General features: G+C 38.3%; 1 long non-coding RNA gene across 1 annotated transcript; it reads right to left on the minus strand.

Moving 5' to 3' along the window:
* Window positions 1-15,759: 15,759 nt before the first annotated feature.
* LOC116646845 lies at window positions 15,760-25,124 on the minus strand. Its single transcript, XR_004302226.1, has 4 exons — window positions 25,026-25,124; window positions 24,330-24,428; window positions 15,968-16,121; window positions 15,760-15,787 (listed from the first exon to the last, which is right to left on the minus strand). It is a non-coding gene; the product is annotated as an uncharacterized LOC116646845 (long non-coding RNA).
* Window positions 25,125-25,865: the final 741 nt, after the last annotated feature.

Consider the following 25,865-nt stretch of genomic DNA (forward strand, 5'->3'; position numbering starts at 1 on the left):
GCACCCCGATGTTTATAGCAGCAATGTCCACAATAGCCAAACTGTGGAAAGAGCCAAGATGTGCATCGACAGATGAATGGATAAAGAAGAAGTGGTATGTGTATGTATATATATATATATATATATATATATATATATATATATATATATATGCACATACTATGGAATATTATGCAGCCATCAAAAGGAATGAAATCTTGCCATTTGCAACGATGTGGATGGAACTGGAGGGTGTTATGCTGAGCAAAATAAGTCAACCAGAGAAAGACATGTATCATATGACCTCACTGATATGAGGAATTCTTAATCTCAGGAAACAAACTGAGGGTTGCTGGAGTGGTGGGGGGTGGGAGGGATGGGGTAGCTGGGTGATAGACACTGGGGAGGGTATGTGCTATGGTGAGCGCTGTGAATTGTGTAATACTGATGAATCACAGATCTGTACCTTTGAAACAAATAATACATTATATGTTAAAAAAAAAGAAGAGGAAGAAGAAGATAGCAGGAGGGGAACAATGAAGTGGGGGAAATCGGAGGGGGAGACGAACCATGAGAGACTATGGACTCTGAGAAGCAAACTGAGGGTTCTAGAGGGGAGGGGGTTGGGGGGATGGGTTGGCCTGGTGATGGGTATTAAAGAGGGCACGTTCTGCATGGAGCACTGGGTGTTATACGCAAACAATGAATCATGGAACACTACATCACAAACTAATGATGTAATGTATGGTGATTAACATAAGAAAAGAAAAAAACAAACCTCTAAAAAATAAATAAATAAATAAAAGAGCCCAAGCAAAGTGGGCAAATTGCCAGCATCAGCCAAGCAAAGAGCGGATGTCCCAGGAACTGTCACTGGGGACTGAGCCACAAATTAGGGAGATGGCTGCTGGAGGCCCCAGGAATCAACAAGATGTGCCCCATTGCCAAGGAGCCTGTACCGAATGGTAGGAGGTCTCATGTCTGTGCGATCTGAGTATCCCTGGAGGAATGAGAGAGGATACGATACCAAAAATGACTCAGAATTCCAGCAGTGAGAACTTGGCACAGGACACTTTACGTCACTAAATAATGATAAAGGGCACAGGCTGTTGCAACTCAACCACGCTAATGGAGGGACAAGGGCCGGTGATGTGGCAGGTATATGGATAGATAGCTGACTACGGTCCCAGAATTTACCAGTAGCAGGACCGCAAACTTTATGCCATTTTCAGGTATACTATGGGAGAGCGTATGAAGTTCAGAGTGACCGCCATTTCCGTAGCCCTTTTTGAAAAAAGCAGTGAAAAAGTGGTGTAAAGGTGCTTGCTTATACCTAAGTTATTGTTACCCTGTGACACTGTCACAGAGATGGGCACCTGTCTCAGAGGTAACCAAGTGGGGAAAGCGGGAATGAAAACACTGCCACCCCACAACTACTCCCTTTTGTGGGTGACTGCCTACCACTCAGAGCTCCTATTTGCTGGAGTTTGACAGAGACACATAGATGTGAGACAGAAAGCAGTTGGCGGGGGCAGGTGTGGGGAGACCCACCGACTGAACAACAGCCAACATTTACTGAGGACTCATTACATGCCAGGTGCTATCCTAGTGCTTCTTAGGCACTCACCCACTTGACTCTCAGAACTACATTAGGAAGTGATTACCATTTCAGATGAGGAAAGTGAGGCAGAGTGCAGTTAAACGTTAGCTGAGGTCACGCAGTTAGTATGCGGAAGAGGCAGGCCTTGGAGCCAGATCTTCAGAACTGCATTTCTAACCACTCTACAGTACTGCCATGATGTAGAGAGACAGGGAGGAGAGATCAGTAACATGTTAATAGCAGAAGCAGGAGAGACAGACACAAAAGGGCTTGAATCACTGAATGGTGGGGCATAATAAAAACTAGGCCTACTGCGGAGATGGTTTTAAGCCCATCATGAGGGCCACATCATATCCTAAAGGCCCTTCCAGTTAGTTCCTCAGCAACAGTTTACCATCTCTGTGAAGCACTGGACCACGTTGGGGTTCTGGGAGGAAGAGTTCACTCACCCCTAAAATTCTCAGACAGGATTCTAAAATATGAGAAACTCAAAATTACATGAAACTAGCTACATATATTGCAAACACAAATGATTATATTTTGATTTACTGACTGCGTGAAACAACATGTTTTCTATGAAGGTAAAAAATAAAACACAGGCAAACTGTGAGCATTTTGTTCCAACACAGATGACTTTCACACCTTAGTGATACTAGCACCACGTGTCTAGGGATTTTCCTGGTTAGGTAAATGAACATGTTTTTTGGATAGTGCTGTGGTTGGTTTCCTGAACAACTTTAATGGATTTGACCAACCTGAACAGGAGAAGAAAGGCATTGGGCCTTCTAGTTAATTTTTGGCCAAAATTTGAGTAACAGGTTTGCCTCGCTGGGACTTTATCTTCAAGGCCGAATGAAGAAGAACTTACTTTAAAAAGTTGCGAGCAGTCCAGTCATTAAGCGTCTGCCTTCGGCTCAGGTCATGATCCCAGGGTCCTGGGATCGAGTCCCACATCGGGCTCCCTGCTCCGCGGGGAGCCTGCTTCTCCCTCTCCCACTCCCTCTGCTTGTGCTCTCTCTCTCTCTCTCTCTCTCTGACAAATAAATCTTAAAAAAAAAAAAAAAAAAGTTTTAAAAAAAAATTGCGAGCAGTCTTGCCCTTCACACTGGAATTCTTTCACTACTGAGACCCTTTTAGTCATATGGTTGTAGAGCAAGCATATGCCCCTTTTTTCCCTGTGGAAAATATGAATGATGTGGAGCAACTTAAACATGGATGTTTCAGAAGGAAAAGTCTTCCATTTCATAATATAAATACATTGTTAAGGTACACCTTTTCTCTGCACTAAAACACTGCAGTAACAATTGTTATAGTCAAGATCTGTTGATGAGCCTAAAATTAGTGGGTGGAAGTTTGAGGAGAAACAAGAATATCTTCCCACTGGGGTGCCTGGGTGACTCAGTCATTAAGCGTCTGCCTTTGGCTCAGGTCATGATCCCAGGGTCCTGGGATCAAGTCCCGCATCGGGCTCCCTGCTTGGCAGAGAGCCTGCTTCTCCCTCTCCCTCTGCCTGCCTCTCTGCCTACTTGTGCTCTCTATAGCTCTGTCAAATAAATAAATAGAATCTTAAAAAAAAAAAATCTTCCCACTAATACATTTATTAATTTCAAAGTGAAAAATTGTAACTTTACAGTACGTAAAATCAATAGACACTGGTTTACCCCAGTGATTAGGTTAATATCAGCAGTTATAAGATCTTTTTTCATGAATGTTGTACCAAGAAGGACACATCGCTTTTGGGGTATTCTTGACAAAAATGCATGACCTCAATCTAATTATGAGAAAATATTGGATAGAACAAAATTGAGGGACATTCTACAAAATAACTAATGCTCTTGGAAAATGTCATGATTGGACTTGGTGGTGAAGATGGTGAAGTAGGAGGATCCTGAGCTCACCTCCTCCCACAGACACAGACACAAAAACTACAGGTATTAAAACGAATTCTGAAAATGACCTGAGGACTGGCAGAAGAGATCTTCCACAGCTAGTCAGAGAAAGAAGACCACATCTAAAAGGGTAGGAGGGGCAGAGCCATGGTTGGAAACCAAATCCCCGGTGTGACTAACCACAAATGGGAGAGATATCACAAGAACAGAAGAGAAGGGGATCAGAACCCGTACTGGGCACCCTCTGGCCCTGGAGACACCACTGGGAAGATGAATCTCCACAACATCTGGCTTTGAAATACAGTGGGACTTACCTACAGAAGCTTTAAAAATCAATGAGCCTTCAATCTTGGAGCTTCAGAAATTAGTGGGACTTAACTCTGGGAGAGCAAGAGCGTGACAGGAAACGGAGTCCCCACCCTTAAAGAGCCAGCATGTGAAAAAAACTCCACGTGAGACATAACACAGAAGCAGCAGTTTAAAAAGTGTTTGGGGTATACAGGAAGGAGATTTACTGACTAATTTTAGGACATGTGCAAGAGGAACAGGGATCTGTAGGTGATTTCTTCAGGAACAAAAGAGCTGACAGGTGCTGTTCTTGCCTTCTCCTAGCCCAGATAGCTGGATGCTTGCAGGGAGCCAATGCTAACACTCTCCATCTACTTTGCTATCACCGTGTGCCCACTCCTAGGGTTCACTTGTGGACTGGCTTGCCCAATCCCCTCACCTTAGCAGGTAACCCTCCAAAGTGGCTGCTACTTCGTCATAACCAGCAGGCAGTCCTATCTGAGACTAGCACCCCTCAAAAGTGACTCCTGCCCTGGGGAGAGATGGAGATAATCCCACACACCAGCATGTTTTCAGTTCCTGCAGCCTTTCCTCTGAGCTGGCTGTGTAGGGAGCACGCCCTGCCTTTCAGTGCACAGAAAACCATGCCGAGGGTTGGCTGCACCCACTAGCAAGCCCAAGGCAGCTACAGCCAGCCATCTCAGCAGCACTGGGAGTAAACCATGCCCAGTACACCCACCACAGGTGAAATGGGTCATTGCAGCCAGTTGGGCTGAGTGTCAGCCTTACTCACTAGCATGCTCACAGCATTTAGGGTAAGCCACAACAAGAGAATGCATGCAGCCCGCAAGGAGCACCTGATTCTGGTTACAAAAGGGGATTGGCTATAGGGCAACATAGGACCTCTTCTACCAAGGCAACTACTTTCAAGACCAGGAGACACACCTGAGCTATCTGATACATAGAAACAAACACAGAGATTTAGACAAAATGAGGAGACAAAGAATGTGCCCAGGATGAAAGGACAAGACAAAAATCACAGAAAAAGAGCTAAATGAAATACAGATAAGCAATATGCCTGATAGAGTTCAAAGTAATGGTCACAGAGATACCACTGGACTTGACAAAATAGTGGATGACTCAAGTAAGAGCTTCAATAAAGAGATAGGGAAAAAACAGTTAAAGTTGAAGAATACAATGACTGAAATGAAAAATACTCTAGAGGAAATCAACAGCAGATGAGAGGATGCAGAACAGATAAGCAATTTGGAAAACAGTGGAACGGAAAGCAATCAAGCTGGATACCAAAAAGAAAAAATAATAAAGGAGAATAGGTTAATGAACCTCTGTGACATCATTAAGTATACTAACATTTACATTATAGGAATCCCAGAAGGAAAAGAGAGAGAACAGAATAGAAAATTCATTTGAAGAGATAAGAGCTGAAGACTTCCTTCATCTGGGGAAGGGAACAGACATCCAGGTCCAAAACAGATGAACCCCCAACAAGATGAACCCAAGGAGGTCCACACCAAAATATATAATAATTAAAATGACAAAAAGTAGTGATCAAGAGAAAATCTTAAAAGCAGCAAGAAAAAAAACAATTATACACAGGGAACCTCCATTAACCTATCAGCTAATTTTTCATGGGAAACTCTACAGGCCAGAAAAAAAGTGGCATGATATATTCCAAGTGCTGGGAGGAAAAAACCCTACAACCAAGATACCTGTCAAGGTTATCATTTGGAATTGAAGGAGACATAAAGAATTTCCCAGACAGAGGTGACCAGCTGGCTCAGTCAGTAGAGCATGTGACTCTGGTCTCAAGGTTGTAAGTTCAAGTCCCACATTGGGTGTAGAGATTACTTAAAGATATCTTAAAAAAATAGAAATAGAATTTCCCAGACAAACAAACATTAAAAGAGTTCATCACCTCTAAACATGCCTTATAAGAAATGTTAGAGGGAGTGCTTCAAGGGAAAGGAAAAAGCCACAGCTAGAAGTAAGGAAATTATGATAGAAAAAAGTTTCATAGGTAAAAGCAAACACGTAGTAAAGATAGATTAGTCACTAATAAAGCCAGTATAAAGGTTAAAAGAAAAAAGTAGTGAAATTAATTATATCTATAAAAATTAGTCAAGGGATACACAAAATAAAAAGATGTAAAATATGACATACATGAAACATGGGGGGGGAATAAAAATGTAGTGCTTTCATAAGGTATTTGAACTTAAATGACCATCAATTTAAGATAGACTGCTAAACACAAAGATATTAATATGAACCCCATGGTAACCACAAAACAAAAACCTATACTAGAGACACACAGACACACACACACACACACACACACACACACACACACACACAAAGAAAGAAAAAAGAAAAAGGAATTCGAGCACTAACACTAAAGAAAACCATCAAACCACAGGGAAGATGGCTAGAAAGGAAGAATGAAACAGGAGAACAACAAAAATAAGCAGAAACCAATTAACAAAATGGCAACAAGTACATACCTAAAAATAAGTACTTTAAATGTAAATAAACTAAATGCTCCAATCAAAGGATATGGGATGATTGAATGGATTTAAAAAAAAACAAAAAACAAAAACATGACCCATTTATATGCTTCTACAAGAGACTCACCTCAGACCTGAAGACACATACAAAGTGAAAGTGAAGAGGTGGAAAAAGATAATTTGTGCAAATCAAAGCAGAAAAAAAAAAAAGCCAGGGTAGCAATACTTATATCAGACAATATAGACTTTAAAACAAAGACTGTGATTCAACACTCTTGCACAATTCACAGCACTCACCATAGCACATACCCTCCCAGTGTCTGCATGGAGCACTGGGTGTTATATGCAAACAATGAATCATGGAACACTACATCAAAAGCTAATGATGTAATGTATGGTGATTAACATAACATAATAATAATAAAAAAAAAACCCAAAGACCGTAACAAGAGACAAAGAAGGGCCTTACATAATGATATAATAAAGGAATCACTCCAACAAGAGGATATAACAATTCTAAATACCAATGCACCTAACACTAGAGCACCTATCTACATAAAGCAAATTTTAACAGACCTAAAAGAAGACATTGACAGTAATACGATAATAGTAGGGAACCTTAACACCCCACTTACATCAATGGATAGGTCATCCAGACAGATAATCAATAAGAAAACAATGGCTTTGAATTGCACATTAGACCAGATGGACTTAACAGATATATTCAGAACATTTCCACCCAAAAATAGCAGAATACAAATTCTTTGCAAGTGCACATGGAACATTCTCCAGGAGAGATCATATGTTAGGTCAAAAAATGAGTCTCACTAAATTTAGGAAGATTAAAATTACATCAAGCATTTTTTTCTGACCACAATATAAAACTAGAAATCAATTACAAAAACAACAACAAACAACAACAAAACAAAACTGGAAACAAGCAAATAAACAAACATGGAGGCAAACAACACGTTACTAAACAACTGATGGGTCAACAAAAAATCAAAGAGGATATTTAAAAAAAACGAAGACAGGTGGAAATGAGAACAGTTCAAAATCTTTGAAACGCAACAGCAGCAGTTCTAAGAGGGAAGTTGAGAGCAATACAGGCCTATTTCCAGAAAAATCTTAAGTAAACAAACAAACCTTCCATCTTCAGGAACTAGAAGAAGCAGAGCAAACAAAACCCAAAGTAAGTAGAATAAAGAAAATAATAAAGATTAAAGCAGAAGTAAATTAAATAGACACAAAAAAATTAGAAAATACCAATGAAACCAAGAGCTGCTTCTTTGAAAAGATAAACACAATTGATAAACATTTAGCCAGATTCATCAAGGAAAAAAAAGATACACGACACAAAGAAAATAAAAAATAGAAGAAGAGAAATAACAATGAATACCACATAAATACAAAGGATTATAAGAATACTATGAAAAATTATATACCAACAAATTGGAAACCTAGGGATATGGATGAATTTTGAGAAATGTAATCTTCCGAGACTGATTCAAGAAGAAATAGAAAATCTGAACTGAAAGATATCTAGTAACAAAATTGAATCAGTAATCAAAAAACTCCCAAGAAACGGAAGTCCAGGACCAGATATCTTCACAGATGAATTCTACCAAACATTTAAAGAACTATTCTCTTGAATTATTCAAAAAAAATAAAAGAGGAAGGAAAACTTCTAAATTCATTCTATAAGACCAGTATTACCCTGATACCATAGCCAAAGATCCTACCAAAAAAAGAAAACTACAGCCCGGTATTGCTGATGGACATAAATACAAAAATCCTCAAAAAATATTAGCAAATCAAATTGAACAATACATTAAAAGTATTATTTATCATGATAAAGTGGGATTTATTCCAGGGATGCAAGGATGGTTCAATATCTGCAAATCAATCAATGTGATACACCACATTAACAGGAGGAAGGATAAACCATGTGATCATCTCAATATGCAGAAAAGCACTTGACAATATTCAACATCCATTCATGATAAAAGCTTTCAACAGAGTGGGTTTGGAGAGAACTCACCTCAACATAATAAAGGCCAAATATGAAAAACCCACAACATCGTATTCAATGGTGAAAAACTGAAAGCTTTTCTTCTAAGATGAGGACAAAGACAAGGATGTCCACTCTTGTCACTTTCATTCAACATAGTACTGGAAGTGTGAGCTTCAGCAATCAAACAAGAAAAAGAAATAAAAGGTATCTAAATTGGTAAGGAAGAGGTAAACCGTCACTATTTGCAGATGATATATTATACATAGCCTCCATCAAAAATGATTAAAATAAATGAATTCAGTAAAGTTATAGGATACAAAATTAATGTACAGAAATCTGTTGCATTTCTATACACTGATAACAAAGTAGGAGAAAGAGAAATTAAGACTATAATCCTATTAACAATTGCACCAAAAAGAATAAAATACCTAGAAATAAATGTAATCAAGGTGGTGAAAGACCTTTACTCTGAAAATTAGAAAACACTGATGAAAGAAATGGAAGATAATTCTCATGGATTAGAAGAATTAATATTGTTAAAATGTCCATACTACTCAAAGCAATCTACTGGATTCAAGGGAATCCTTATCAAAATACCAGTAGTATTTTTCTAAGCACTAAAACAAATAATCCTAAAATTTACCAAAAGACCCTTAACAGCCAAAGCAATCTAGAGAGAGAGGAATAAAGCTGGATATATCACAATCCTGGATTTCAAGATATACTACAAAACTTTAGTGGTCAAAAACAATATGGTATTGGCACAACAGACACATAGATCAATAGAACAGGACAGAAAGCCCAGTAATAAACCCACACTTATATGATCAATTAATCTATGACAATGAAGATAAGAATATGCAATAGATGCAATAAGGGAATGACTATCTCTTCAATAAATGATGTAGCTGTATAGATGACTAATGCAAAAGAATGAAACTGGACCACTTACTTACATCATATACAAAAAGAAACTCAAAATAGATTAAAGACTTAAATGTGAGGTGTGCAAGTATAAAACTCTTAAAAGGAAACATATGCAGTAATCTCTTGGACATTGGCCTTAGCAACATTTTTATGGCTATATCTCCCCAGGCCAGAAAATGAAAGCAAAAATAAACTATTGGTACAACACCAAAATAAAGAGCTTTTGCGTGGCAAAGGAAACAATAAAATGAAAAGGTAACCTACTGGATGGGAAGAGTTACTTGCAAATGACATATCTGAAAATGGATTAATATCCAAAATATATAAAGAACTTATATAGCTCACCACCAAAAAAAAAAAAAAAAATAAAAGAATGGGCAGAGGACCTGAGTAGACATTTTCCCGAAGACAACATACAGATGGCCAAAAGGAACATAAAAAATGCTCAACATTACTAATCATCAAGGAAATGCAAATGAAAATACAATGAAATATCACCTGACACCAGTTAGAATGGTTGTATCAAAAAGACAAGTAGTAACAAATGTTGGAGAGGATGCAGAGAAAAGAGAACACTTGTGCACTGTTAGTGGGAATGTAAATTGGTGTTATCTCTGTGGAAAAGAGTATAAGGAGGTTCCTCAAAAAATTAAAAATAGAAATACTATTTGATCCAGTAATTCCACTGCTGGGTATTTACCCCACAAAATGAAAACACTAATTCAAAAAGACATAGGGACCCTTATGTTTATTACAGCACTATTTATAATAGCCAAGATATGGAGGCAACCAGAGTGTCCATCAATAGATGAATGGATAAAGAACATGTGATGTGTTTACACACACACACACACACTGGAATATTACTCAGCCATAAAAAGAAATGAGTTCTTGCCATTTGCATCAATGTGGATAAACATAGAGTGTACTACACTAAGTGAAATAAGTCAGAGAGACAAATAGGATTTCACTTATATGTGGAGTCTAAAAACCAAACCCAAACCAAACCGAACCAACCAACAAACCTTCAAAGAGAAACAGACTCATAAATACTGAGAACAAGCTGGTGGTTGCCAGAGGGGAAGGGGTATGGGGAGACAGGTGAAATAGGTAAAGGAGATTAAGAAGTACACACTTACAGGTGTGAAGTATATAAGTCAAATGAAAAGTACAGCATAGGGAATATAGGCAATAATATTGTAATAACGTTGTATGGTTACTACACCTATTGTGGTGAGCACTGAGTAGTGTACAGAATTGTTGAATCACTATGTTGTACACCTGAAACTAATATAACAGTGTATGTCAACTACAATTTAAAAAAAGATTTATGATCGTGAAAAACAGTGTAAAACTTTCAGAGTTTGGAACAGATTAAGGAGACGATAATTAAATTCAATGTGGGATCATGGCTTGGGTTCTGGAACAGAAAAGGGACATTAGTGGAAAAAATGGTGAAATTCAAATAAAATCTGTAGTTTAGGTAATAGCCACTAATGTACCAATGTTAATTTCTTGATTTTGTACATTGTAAAATAATTATACAAGATGTTATTATGTGAATCTGGCTGAAGCATATATAAGAACACTCTACTATTTTTGAAACCTTTCTATACTTATAAAATTATTTCAAATTAAAAAATTTAGGGGTGCTTGGATGGCTCAGTCAGTTAAGTGTCTGCCTTCGGCTCAGGTTATGATCCTGGGGTCCTGGGATCGAGCCCCACATCGGGCTCCCTGCTCAGCAGGGAGTCTGCTTTGCCCTCTGCCCCTCACCCCGGCTCATGGCACTCTCTTTCTCTCGCAAATAAAATTGTTATAAAAATTTTTAAACTTTCTCAAATGGTGGAAATATTATATTTCTCCATGAAATGTTTCATTTTCCCTATATTGTCTACCAAATAATTTAGCAAGTAATTTATCATGTCCACACAGATTGGTGTCACCACTTCTATTGTTTCATGTTGCCATCTATACATGGTAGAGTTCTAGGCTCTTCATCTTGCTTGGTATGTTTTTCATCTATGAATGTTACACTGTTTTTATTTTTTTAAAGATTTATTTATTTAGTTTAGAGAGAGAGGGAGAAAGAACATGGGAGGGATGGGGAAAGGGGAAGGAGGAGAGAGAGAATCTCAAGCGGACTTGGGGCTGAGTGTGGAGCCTGATGTTGGGCTTGACCCCACCACCCCGATATCATGACCTGAGCCGAAATCAAGAGTCGGATGCTTAACCGACAGAACCACCCAGGTGCCCTGGCCTTTTTTTTTTTTTTTTAAACATGTCTTTGTATACCTTATTTTCTGGGGGTAAATCTACTTTTGATGCTCCAAATTTTCAAAATTAGCGAAAATTCTCTATCCACTGTACATTTCTGTTCACATGTTGTTAAGAACCAGTGTTCCTAGAGTGAGATAGCAAGATGGAATACTAATGGGATGCTGGTTCCTTCATTTGATTCAACACCGGGTATGCCACAGAAGGGAGAAGATGGTATATTCAGATATTAGTAAAAACTCTAAGAAATCCCTAGGAAGTCCAAGATAATTGGATTCTGATGTCCCTGATGGAGATTAGGGTTTAGGAAGAGGAAGCAAAGCCAGGGCAGGAGAAAGCTGGTAGTCAGGAACAGGGAAAAGATCGAGGCAAGCATTCTGGGTCCTTTTAATTTTCTCGCAATGTCCTGGTTAGAACACTGATTGCTACCTTGTGACTGTAGGGGAGAGAAGCAGGAGCACCAAGTTTCCATGCCCACCTGGAGGCACTGTAGTAGCATCCGGCACCGCTGGAGAAACCTGAGGGCAGGGAGGAGAAACCTGCAGGTGCAAATAAGGGAGTTAGTCCTCAGCTTTAACTCATACCCTATTGCTACCCATGGGGACGCTCCTGTCATTTTATTCGACAGTAATTTATTGTGTGGGATTTCTCCATGCCTTAGAACATGTTTAATATTCTCAACCCCTTGCCCAAAATGCTTTAGTGACAGTGTCATTACAGTGGCCCCTGTATTCCCTTCACACATTTCCAAATACCATTTTTGGTTGAGAAGCTGTGGTTTAGAGGATTAGGTCCCAAGAGGATGACAGCTTTTGGGAAAAGCTGTGCTTCGGTGGAGGCATAGAAAAGTCACTTGAGATCAGTGTCACATTATGTGTGCGTGCCAAACTGGAAATTGTTGAGGAAAAATCAAAATAGGCTCTTAGCCCTAAAGAATCCTTCTAAAAATCTATGTAAACTCACTACACCAAGGGCACAAGTTAGGGCTCGGTGTTTGGCTTATTCTCCTAGGGAGACATGACTGTTGACAGTAACAGATAATCCCAGGGAAATGTGGCATTACAGGAAAAATAATGAGATATCTGAAGGTACACCCACTATGTAAGAAAGGGAAAAAGTAATGGACCACATCGAGCAAGAATTAGCATTATCATATCATTAGAGAGAGAACAAGTGGAGATACTGATTGACTGGAAAGCAGAAAACAAGTAGTCATAAAAAAAGAACCAGTTGAAGCTTCTCAGTCTGAAATAAATAATGCCTGAAATAAATGATAGTCTGGTGCAAGAGTAGAATGCATACAGAAGGCCAATTAAGAAACTGAAAGATCAGGTTAAGGAACTCTCCCAGAGATCATCAAGGAGCAAAGAGTTGAAAGAATATGGAAAGACAAGTTAAAAGACACAGAGCAAAGGAATAAATAGGTCAACATCCATAAGAATCCCAGGAAGGCAAAGTAAAATCCAAGTAAACCAGCAGACACTACATTACTTTCAAGTACATGTGAAAATAAAAAAATAGGCCACGTACTGGGTCACAAGGAAAACCTCAACAACTGTTAAATTCATTATTTAAATGTAAATCACAATGAAATCACAAGATTTTGACAGTGAATTATAATGAGGTTCCCTTTATCAAATGATGTAGAATGTCACCAAGTTATACTGAGAGGGAAATTTATAACTGTAAATATAGCTATCAAATAGCAGTAAGAATTAAGACCAAATGAGCTAAATGTCCATGCCAGGAATAGTAAAGGAATAGCATAGTAAACTTGAAGTAAGGAAATCGTAAGTAAAATAGCAGATGTTAATAGGAGCTAAAACAAAGAAGTAATAACCAACAGAATAAAAAGCTAATTCTTAGAACAAAACTAAAAAGTGTGCAACTTTCCAATAAATGTGATCAATAGAAAGGGAAAATATACAAATAATTTGAGGAATAAAAAAGGGTTTACTATAGCTGATACAAAGACCTTTGAAATCATGAGGATACTAAAATAACTATATCAATACATTTGCAAAGTGTGACACAGAAACTATTTTCAAAATATATGACAATAAAAATGATGGGAGAAGAAATAAACTCAGAAAAGGTAATTATTCTATGCATAGTACCTTCCTTCGAAAGAATATGGCATAGTGGTGGGGCAGGGAGAGTAACTCCGACAGGAGAGAAAGCTGACAAAGATCCTCAGCCAGGTGACCAAGGCAACATCGAGAGTGACAAATCATACTGATAAGATGTACCCTTCATATACAGTGATAAAAATGACACTTCACCTCTGTAGTCTTCTCCAAACCCATAATTTCAACCTAACCATGGGAAAAATACCAGATAAATCCCAGTTGCTGAACATTTTATGTAAAATACCTGATCAGTACTCTTCAAAATCAAGCCATCAAAAACAAGTGAAGTCTGAAAAACTATTATAGCCAAAAGGAATTTAAAAAGACATGTCAGCTAAATGTAACACAGGATCTTGGAACAGAAAAAGGGACATTAGATTAAAAACTAAAGAAATCTGAATATAGTTCTTAGTTAATGACCATGTATCAATATTGGCTCATTAATTATAACAATATACCATAGCAAATATGTTATCATAGTAACATATACTACATATATATGTTTATACCATAATATAAATGTTTCATGATAATATGTTAATAATACAAGAATGCAAAAGTATTTGGGAACTCTACTATCTTCCCCATTTTTCTGTAAATCAAAAACTGTTTTAAAAAATTAAATTTATTAGGGGTGCATGGGTGGCTCAGTCCATTAAGTGTCTGCCTTCAGCTTGGGTCATGATTTCAGGGTCCTGGGACTGAATCCCACATCAGGCTCCCTGCTCCACAGAGAGCCTGCTTCTCCCTCTCCTTCTGTCCCTCCCCCGCTCATGCTCTCTTTCTCTCTCTCTCTCCCAAATAAAATCTTTAAAAAATTAAATTTATTAAAAAAATTAAAGTGTAATTATTAAAGAATATAAATTCATAATAAAAACCTCTCCAACCTGTACAACAAAGCACAAGTTTTACCTGATTTCTACTCTTTTTACCTATGTTATATAAACTATTTAGAAATAAAAAAAAAGGCTGAGGGGTGCCTGGGTGGCTCAGTCGTTAAGCGTCTGCCTTCAGCTCAGGTCATGATCCCAGGGTCCTGGGATCGGGCCCCGCATCGGGCTCCCTGCTTGGCGGGAAGCCTGCTTCTCCTTCTCCCACTCCCCCTGCTTGTGTTCCTGCTTTTGCTCTCTCTCTCTCTGTCAAATAAATAAAATCTTTAAAAAAAAAAAAAGGCTGAAAATTCCTCACACTATTTTGTGAGGAAAGAAAGGAAAAATTAATTTTACCACAGGACAGAGCTGAATAATCCTAAATAGATGACTACTCAATTGAATTCCCTAATATATGGGGGAAGAAAACCATCATGGCTTCATTTTGTCCCAGGAAGACAATGATGGACGTCCATTGTATTTTGCCATGAGGGACCCAACTCAGAACCCCAGGGTTCATACGGAGCTTATTTTAAGCTGAAGACATTTGAGATTCAGTAGATGCGCATAGAAGCCTTCTTGGAACATCCCTTATCTGACGAAGAGCAGCAACTTCTGGGAAAGGAGGCTACCATAAATGCCCCTCTGGGAGTTTCATGGCCATGAAAATGACCAGTGGCACCTGCATAAACCAACTTTATCATAAACTTTCTTATATCCTACTTGTTCTTCTAAAAAACACGTTGTCTTTCCTAAAGAAACCTATTTGTTCTTCCCCAAGAGCCTTTTCTCCCTCCTCCTTTTTCCCTAGTAAATTAGATGGATAAGCCTCCAACTTTAAACATTTAATAAGACAGCTACTTTTTTGTTGGCTCCCATATGCACTTATATAAGCCTTTTTCTCTTCATGTTACTCTGTCTTTTGTCAGTGTGATTCATAGGACTCCTGTTACTAAGCAGGAGGGAATAGAGGAACAGTTTTTCCTCCCTGACAACCACATTAACATTTAGATGAAGGAAATGTGATCCTTTCACTTGATGCTGAAAAAATGTCAATAAAATGCAGGACTCATTTATAATTAAAAAATAAAACAATGTAAAAAGCTCTCAGTAAACTAGAAATAGAAACTTGATTAGTATAATAGAGGATATTTATTAAAATCCTACATCCAATACATTACGCTTACCTGTAAAATTTTAGAAGAATTTATACTAGTTAGGAAGAAATTAAAATTGTTTGTCACCACAACTTTTACTCAACATTTTACTGGAGTGTAGCAAAAGAAAGAAGACCTAAAAAGGAAAAAAAAAAAAATGACAGAAGAGACAAAATGAGAAAATTGTCTATTTCATGATAACATAAAAGTCCACATAGATAAATCCACAAATTATTAGAAGTAATAAGAAAGTTTGGTCAAATTGTTTGCTATAAGATTATGAGTTGAGTTTTGTCTCCCCAAAATTGACATTCACCTGGAATCTCAGATGGTGACCTTGTTTGGAAATAGGGTCTTTGCAGAGGTAGTTCATTAAGGATCTCAAGGTGAGATCATTCTCAGTTTAGGTGACGCCCCAAATTCAATGACTGATGTCTTCAAAAAAGACAAGAGGACACAGAAAGGAGATCCTGTGAAGATGGAAGTAGAGATTGGAGTTAAGTTGCCACAAGCCAAGGAATGCCTGGGGTCACTAGAAGATAGGAGAGGCAAGCAAGGATTCTTCCCTAAAGTCTTCAGAGGGAACATGGCCTTTCTGACACCTTGATTTCAGACTCCTGGCTTCCAAAACTATGAGAGACTAAATTTAGGTTGTTTTAGCCACAGTTTGTGGTACTTTGTTATGGTAGCCCTAGGAAATTAATCCACGTATAAAAATCAGTTGTATTCTTAAGCAGTAACAACGACCAATTAAAATATATTAGTAAAAACTGTATTGAAAGTAACACATAAAATTAACACAAGATATAAAAGATTCTTAGGGACAACATTATAAAATGTTAAAGGACATAAAAGAAGGCAGGAATACATGGAATAGTATGTCAGGTTTATCAGTAGGAAGGTTTAGAAAGATTGTAATTCTCCCCCAAATTCTATTAGACCTCTATAAACTGATTCTAATTATTATATAGAAGAGCAACAAGGACAAAAATAAGTAACCAAATCTGCAGAAAAAGATAAAAATAAAGGGCCTACCCTGCCAGATATCAATTTATTAAAAAGCAATGTTATTAAGACAGTGTGGCATTTGCACAGCTATAAACAAATTTACCACCATGATAGAATAAAAAGCCCATAAACCAACTTACCAAGAAAGTTTGATAAATAAGGTGTCATTGCAAATTGGTGGAAAGGATGCACAATTCATAAATGATTGCTCATACTGGGGGGAAAATACCATAAGATTCCTACACCACATTATGCAAATTCCAGGTAGGTTCATTACTAAATTGTGAAAAGTCAAACTTTAAAAATTTTAGGAGAGAATGTAAAAGAACATATTTGTGACCTTGTAGTATGAAATGATTTCTTAAAGACAAAAAAGAAAAAAAAAAACCCACTAAAACAAACACAAACTAATGAATATTAATGTTTATATTTAAAAATTTTTATTGTGCTTTGTTTTTAAATTTTTTTTTTTTTTTTTTTTTTACAAATTAAAGTTTTGTGGCAACCCTGTGGGAAGCAAGGTTATTAGTGCTGTTGTTTCAACAGCATTTGCTCACATTGTATCTCTAGGTCACATTTCGGTAATTCTCCAATATTTTAAATGTTTTCATTATTACTATATTTGTTGTGATGATCTAAGATCAGTGATCTTTTTTAAGTTGTTGACATGTCTGGCATTCTTTTTTTCTATTTTTTATTGAAGTACAGTTAACATACAATGTTATATTAACTTCAAGTGTACAACATAGGGATTCAATAGTTCTATACATTACACTGTGCTCACCATGATAAATGTAGTTACCATCTGTCACCATACAGCATTATTACAACATTATTGACTATGGTGACTATGCTGTACTTATCCCCACGACTTATTTATAACTGGAAGTTTGCCACTTAATCCCCTTCACCTATTTCACCCATTCCCACAGTACCCTTCCCTTTGGGAACAAGTAGATTGTTCCATAAATTAGTCTGTTTCTGTTTTATGTTGTTTATTTTCCTTTTTATATTCCACATGTAAGTGAAACCACAGGGTGTCTTTCTCTGACTTATTTTACTTAGCATAATACCTTCATAGGCCCATCCAGTGTTGTTGCAAATAGCAAGATCTCATTCTTTTTTATGACTAACATTCCATTGTGTGTATATGTAAATACAGGTATCTATCTGTCTACACACACACATATACAGTTTTTTTCTTATAACTGACATAGTTTCATACCATTGTGTTTGGAAAAGATGCTTGATAGGATCTCAATCTTCTTAAATTTATTGAAACTTGTTCTGTGGCCTGACTTGTGATCTATTCTGAAAAATGTTCCATGTGCACTTGAAAAAATTGTGTATTCTGCTCTTTTTGGATGGAATGTTCTGTATCTATCTGCTAAGTGATCTGGTCTGATGTGCTATTTAAAGCCACTGTTTTCTTACTGATTTTCTGTGTGTGTGATCTTTCCATTGATGTAAGTACTGTGTTAAATTTACTTACTAGTACTGTATCACTGTCAATTTCTCCCTTTATTTAGGTGCTTCTATTTTGGGTACTCTGGTATTTACAATTGTTATATCTTGTTGGACTGATTCCTTTATAATTATGTAATGCCCTTTGATTTTGTTATAGCCTTTGTTTTAAAATTTGTCTAAGTATTGCAATTCCAGCTTTTTTCCCCCCACTTATATTTACATGGAATGTGTTTTCCATACCTTCACTTTGTTTCTCTGTGTCTTTAGGTGTGAAGTGAGTCTCTTGTAGGCAGCATATAGACGGGTCTTGTTTTTTTTTTTTTTTATCCATTCAGCTACCCTATTTCTTTAGATCTGAGCATTTAAACCATTTACATTTAAAGTAATTACTGGTAGGTAATGTGATGACTTCCATTTTCTTAATTGTTTTCTGGTTGTTTATGTAGTTTTTCTCTTTTCTTGCTCTTTTCCTTCATGGTTTGATGGCTTTCTTCAGTGCTACACTTGGATTCCCTTCTCTTTATCATGTATCTGTTACAGATTTTTGGTTCATGGTTACCATGAAGTTGATACATAATATCCTAAATATATAGCAGTGTATATTAAATTCATGGTTGATTAATTTGTACACATTATAAAAACTACATTTTTACTCTCCGTGTTATAGATATGATGTTGTATTTTATATCTTTATTTTGTGAGTTCCTTAATTAGGTTTACTTTGCTACTTTGGTCTTTTAATCTGCTTTATGAGTGATTGATTTACTACCTTTATTGTAGGTTTACTTTAGCTCATGAGAGTGTTTTTCATAATTTTCTTACTTCTAGATCTGGCCTTTTCTTTTCCACTTAAAGAAGTCCCTTTTATATTTTTAAGGCTAGTTTACTGGTGATGAACCTCTTTAACCTTTGTTTGTCTGGCAAATGCTTTTTATCTCCTTCCATTCTGAACAATAATCTTGCCAGTTAGAGTATTCTTGATTGTAGGTTTTTTCTTTTTCAGCGGTATGAATAGATCATGGCACTTTCTTCTGGTATACAAAATAAAATTTTTTTAAAGGTTTTATTTATTCATTTGAGAGAGAGAGAGAGAAAGAGTGCATGTGTGAGAGCGCACAAGCAGGGAGAGCAGCAGAGGGAGAGGGAGAAACAGACTCCCCACTGAGCAGGGAGCCCGATGTGGGGCTCAATCCTAGCAACCGGAGATCATGACCCGAGCTGAAGGCAGATGCTCAGCTGAGGAGCCACCCAGGCACCCAGGCACCCTGGCATACAAAATTTCTGTTGAAAAATCAGCTCATAGCCTTACGGAATTTCCCTAGTATATAACAATTTATTTTTCTCCTGTTGCTAAGATTCTCTCTTTATCTTTGAAATTTTAAATGTTATGTGTGTGGTGTGGACCTCCTAGGGTTCATCTTCTTTGGAGCTCTCTGCTTCTTGGACCCAGATATCTGTTTCTTTGCCAGGTTAGGGAAGTTGTCAGCTATTATTTCTTCAAGTAAGTTTTCTGCCCTTTTCTTGGTCTCTTCTTCTTGTGGGACCTTAAAATGCAAATGTTAGTACAGCTGATGTTGTCTCAGAGATCCCTTAACCTGTCATCAAATTTTTTATCCTTTTTTCTTTTTGTTGTTCAGCTTGGGTGCTTTCCATTACCTTGTCTGGACCACTGATCTGCTCTTCTGCATCCTCTAATCTGCTAATGATTCCCTCTAGCATATTTTTCATTTATTTATTCAAATTTGATTTAATATTTTCTCTCTTTGTTGAAGTTCCCACTGAGTTCATCCACTCTTGTCCTTATGACCATTACTTTGGATTGTTTTTCTGGTAGGTTGCTTGTCTCCATTTTGTTTAGTTCTTCTTCTAAGGTTTTGTCTTGTTCTTTCATTTGGAACATATTCCTCTGTCCCCTTTTTTTAAATTCCTGTGGTTCCCCCCCCACCACCATGAGTTGGACAAAACAACTGCTTCTTCTAGATTTGAAGAAACAGCCTTATGCAAGAATATCCCCTGCATAGACTGTGTGTACCTGGTGGCTTGGCTGGCTGGCTGGGATTATAGACAGCACAGGTTGGGAGACCTGGGACATTCTACACTGGGGCTGCCATGGTCAGATGGGTCTCTGCACAGAAGGCACCTTGGTGGGACAGCTGAAGTGAAGCAGGCAGGGGCTGGGTAAGTCCTGGGATACTCCATGTAAGGGGCACACTGGCAGGGCAGCTGGAGCTAAAGCAAGTATGGACTGGGTGGCCCCAGTGTGCTCACCTCGGGGGGTGCCTGACAGAATGCCTGGAGCTCAAGTCAGCATGGACCAGGTGGTCCAGGGGCACTCTGTGTAGGTAGCCCCCTGGTGGGACAGCTGCAGCAGAGGTGTGTGGGGGCCAGAAGGTCTTGGGGAACTCTGCACATGGGGGACTCTGGTGGGACAACTGTAGCTGAAGTATATACAGGCCTGGGGTGTTCCAAGATGCTCTGCCCCTGTGTTGCATTGGTGAAATAGCTGGGGCTGTGGTGGCACTGTGCAGGGGTGTCCTGGGGCATGTAGTGCCGGGGCTGCCTTCTGGGGTCCCCTTGGGGGATGGCCGAGGCTGGTGTGGGCTAGGGTCTTGGGGCTGGCTGAGATGGCAGACTTCCATCTGTACTATCAAGGTGGAAGAGAAATGTAAGCAATGGCACTTGCCTGCCCCTCCAACCGTGAAGAGCATTCCAGCAGTTCCTCTGCAGCGGAATTAGAGGCTGGTTCCTTTATATTCTAGTTGCTGTTTTTAGCTGTGGCTTTTTTTTTTTTTTTCTGGGTCCCAGGGCATCTGGGGCTGGTGTGGACTAGGGGCCTGGGACTCACTGAAGGGACAGACCAGCTAGGGGCAGGCCTGCTCCTACGTGTGCTATCAAAGTGGAGGGGGAATGTAAACATTGGTGCTCACCAGCACTTCCTACCCTTCCCCCACTGGGTGGAGAGTTTATTCTTTTATATTCTAGTTGCACATTTAAACCACAGCTTTTTTTCTGTATTCCAGGGCAGAGGAATCTGCTCCCGGTCCCTCAGTACTATCCCTCTCCACCACAGCTTGCAGCATCAGGGAGTGGGGTTCCATTGTTATCATGTACCAAGTAATCATTAATATCCCTAATCAAGTTGGATTCTGATAACCTGAACAGTTACTTAACACAAGTACAGGTATTTTATTTCTCTCTATACTGATAGATTTGGCTAATGTTTCACTTAGGATTTCCATATGTATGTTAATAAGTTAAATAAGCCAGTAATTTTCTTTTATTGTACTGTCTTTATCAGCTTTGGTATAAGGTTTCATAGGATAAATTGCAGGCTTTTCCTCTGTTTTCTGAAACAACTTGTATAAGATAGGATAATCTCTTCCATAAAAGTCTGATAACTGTCACTTGCAAAACCATCTATATCTAGTGCTTGCTTAGAAGAAAATCTTTAATTATCATTTTTATTTTTGGATACTGGTTGGTCAGAAATACAGACGGCCCCTGAGACTTGCAAGTAGTATGTGATATGGGGGCTATCTTGCGGGACAGGGCTTAACCTGTGGGGTCTGTGCTAACTCTGGACGATTAGTGATAGAGCTGAATTGTTAGACATCTAGCTGGAACTGGAGAATAAATTGGTATGTGGGTAAATGACATACTTGGTGGCAGAATAAAACCATACACTCATTATTGCTTTTTGGTTCTCTAATTTATTGATTTTTTTTTTTCTGACTTGCTTATTGGGACTGTCTCCTCTGGTTTCTTAAGTTCAAGAGTTATCTAATTAAAACTTTTCCTTTTAAATGTATTCAAGGTAAATTTCTTTCTAAGTTTTGTTTAGATGTGTGTTACAAATTCTGACATATATCAATTTTGTTGTCATCTAAACTAAACTATATTAACATCATACTTAACAGAGCAAGACAGAATGCATTCTCAGAGCAGGACGTCTAGGACATCTGTTCTTACTAACATTATACTTGAGATTTAGGAGCAAAGCTGAGAGAGATTCCGGTCAAGACACGCAAGGCCTGCTGAAGCTGTGGAAAGGGTAGGAAAGCTGAGCCACGTTACTTGGAGGCAGTCCAAGCCTTCATCATTGCAGTGGCCTGCCCAAATAAGGGGGCTGGTGAGATAGGGGAAGACTGAGAGAAATGCCTCCAAAGCACTTCAGGCTGCACTGATCTAGTGCACTGCAGTGCTCTCCAAAGGCTAGAGACAAGGCCCCTGGATGTAGAGGATTCTATGAAGGTGCAATACTCCGAGAGTGAGACTAGAGAGCAAATAGAAATCCCCAGAGAGTCAAGGAAGCTAGCATCATGAACTAGAAACTTGGTGGCTGGTTTCTGAAGCATGAAGGGATCTGTGGAGTCTTGTGCATGATCAGATCCAAGCTCTATTGGAGAGAAAGCTCTGACCCTACCCTCAAAATTTTAAAGCCAGTGACGAACTGACAAGGTAAAGCTGTAACAAAGCCCAGACACAGCTCAATATAGACTAAATTGACTCAATCCTGCATTCTGGTAACTTGACAGAAGGAGCATGCTCTTTTTAGGGAGGGGGTAAATATTATTATTATTTTTAAAGATTTTATTTATTTATTCGTGAGAGACAGAGCGAGAGAGAAAGGCAGAGGGAGAAGCAGGCTCCCGAGGAGCAGGGAGCCCGATGTGGGGCTCGATCCCAGGACCCTGAGATCATGACCTGAGCCGAAGGCAGACGTTTAACCATCTGAGCCACCCAGGCGCCCCGGGGGTAAATATTATTTACTTCGAAATCTACTATTTGTTTATACAAAATCCAGATAATTATGTGAAAACTCTTGAATTTTTTATATTCTTAAAAACCTGGAGGACATAAAACACGACTGTGAGATGCAAATTTGCAACCTCTGTGTAGGACTTCCCACAGTGCCTTGCACATTTTTAAGGGTTCTCATTAAATATTGGATAAATGGATTTTTGATAAAAGGATTTTCCATAAAGCATAAATACCAATATTTACTGATTTTATAAGTTTCAAATTTATAAAAGTGGTTGGAGAAAGGATTTTAAAACTAACTTTCTTGTTTGGTATTTAACAATTTAGGATTAGAGATGCAAAGGAATCAAACATTACAAAGGTATTATGTAGGCTGAACGAACACCCAGGCAGAATTGTTCAAGAAGTGGTAGTCTTTTTGGTCAGCGTACACTACTTTTATTTTTTCAGTAAGCTCAACAATCTTGTTATACAGGCAGTAAACCATCTAATTTTCCTCTTGATTCCTCTTCGGATGCCACTTTTTTTTTTTTCCCTGACCGAGAAGACAGCTTTAAAAACATTTTACCCTTTGCTGCTTGTACTCCATATTGTATTCTCTTTTCTTGTTAGGACTGCCTTTACCCTGCTTTCTCCCCCACCTGCCTCTAGAAAGCTTTCTTAAACACGGATGGCATCTACATTTGTGGGCTAGAGAGGAACTCACCACAAAGTCTGAGTTCTAGTTAACCAAGAGACACAGACATACCTGGAAGGAGGGCATGCAAGGCAGAGAAAGAAGCAGGTACAAAGCATAAAGGTAGCAAAATCAAGTTATGTTTGGGGATGACTGTGGTACAGGGTGGCTAAGGAACATGTGAGGAGGCAGGAGATGAAGCTGGAAAGTTGGTTTTCACTATATAATCTGCACTTAGTATGGCCCCCAAGACTTCATCCCGGAGCATTTCCAGACTGAAAGGCCTCCTTCCCACAGAGACAAAGACACACCCAAAGCCCTTTGTGAGCTTTGGATGAAAGAGATTTAAGTTTAAATACATTCTCGGCAACATATGAGCTACTTGACCTTAGGAAAGTTATTTAAAAAGCTTTGAACCCCAGTTTCCTCATCTGTAAAATGGGAATCAAGTATGTTTATCTCAAAGAGGTATTGTGAGGACTTAATTACATGAAAGTGTTTTTAATATACTTAACACAGTACTCTGCATCTAAAAAGTTCTCAGTAAAAGGTAACTAGTAGTAATGACAGTTGTGTTCCAAAATACAAAATTACTTTCAGTTCTCTGAATGTACTACACTCATCCTCAACTGCTTATTTTTATAGATGTTGTGACCTCCACCTGGAATCTCTCTAAAGCCCTTCTCAGACTTTCCTCCCTCTACCTCTGATTGCTTTTTTATTTTAAATTTTAATTCCAGCATAGTTAGCATAGTGTTAGATTTACCTCAGATTGCTTTTGATGGTTCTCTGCTTCAGCACAGAGACTGTTTAATCCAGCGTTCCCTTGGGGGATCCATAGATAAGAATCAAAGTGTGACCTTAGCTGGAAAACAAGATTAAATTTTATTTTCACTAATATCTCACTAAAATTCAGCATTAAAATTTTTTTTTAATAAATAGTGCCATAGTATTAGTGATATCTAACATTCAAATGATTAGAAATCACAACTATTTCGTATCATATCACAGTTGTTGCAGATATCATGAACCATTTACTCTTGTTACTATTTTGAAATTGTAGTTATTAGACCTAACAGTAGATATTTTTATGTAATGTGGTAAATAGAAGGGCATATAGGTCTACGTCAGATTTTGAAATACTTTGAAAACTGTAATTCGATATAAATGGTTTTCTTTGAAGTCCTACATATTTTAATTCATGCATTTAATAACATTTAATAACAGAAAAGGTTCAGAGATCATGAAAGGGTTCTATGGCACACACACACAAAAAGAAAGATTAAGAACCTCTGTCCTAGCACTTACTATAATATACTGTCCACTAATTTAGATAAATATACTGTTTTCAGTTAGAAATTAGTGTATAGTCTCAAATTTACATTCTGAGCAAAACTTCTTAGTCTCATTTAATGCCATCATCTTCCTCCATCAAAAAGGAAGAAAGCACACACTTACTTACTTTTAGTTGTAGACAGTGTCCAATCAGCTCACTGAGCATGGGTTTTCTTTAAATTAGGGTCTTCTGGGGCTCCTGGGTGGCTCGGTGTCCAACTCTTGGTTTCAGCTCAGGTCATCATCTCAGGGTCATGAGATCTAGCCCCACCTCAGCTCTGCTCAGCAGGGAGTCTGCTTGGGATCCTCTCTCTCCCTCCACCTCTGCCCCTTCTCCCACTCTCTCTCCCTCAAAATAAATAAATAAATTTAACAACAACAACAAAAAAAAAACAGGATTTTCTTCTCTGGTTCAAGGGTCTTGTCTCCCTAAAACAGTTTTATATCCTTTGACATAAACCCCAGAGGACTTCTAACTTCAGCCTAGGATGTATTTAGCCACAGGAACATTATTACTCCCACAGAAACAAGAAAAATCCAGATGATCTACAAAATGCTAACTGTTGCTTAATTTACCAGAAACTGGGGCCACAGACCAAACATCTAACTTAAAATCTAATGAAAGACTATTTCCAAGGACAAAAGGGACACAAACACTGACTTTTGAGGGAACAATGAGTAACAAGAATTTAGTTACGTTTTTTTAAAAAGTGAATTGCTAAAGGCTGAGTGCGGGCTGAGTGTGTGAGTACAGAACTCTTAGGAGTGAAGACAGAGGGAACATTTGTACTTACTGACCGCTCTTCTCCTTGGATCTCCACCAAGCACTCATGAGAAAGACTGGTGTCAGTGCAGAAGACTGGACAAAGCCTCCTCAGTGGGGCAGGCCTGGAGGAGAGAGAAGCTCCTTGATGGGAAAGATGCAAAGCCTCCCCTGCATCCTCCCCCACTAAGAACTAAGGCCTTA

The sequence above is a fragment of the Phoca vitulina genome, unplaced genomic scaffold (assembly GCF_004348235.1).
Source record: "Phoca vitulina isolate PV1807 unplaced genomic scaffold, GSC_HSeal_1.0 scaffold38, whole genome shotgun sequence".
Taxonomy (NCBI): domain Eukaryota; kingdom Metazoa; phylum Chordata; class Mammalia; order Carnivora; family Phocidae; genus Phoca; species Phoca vitulina.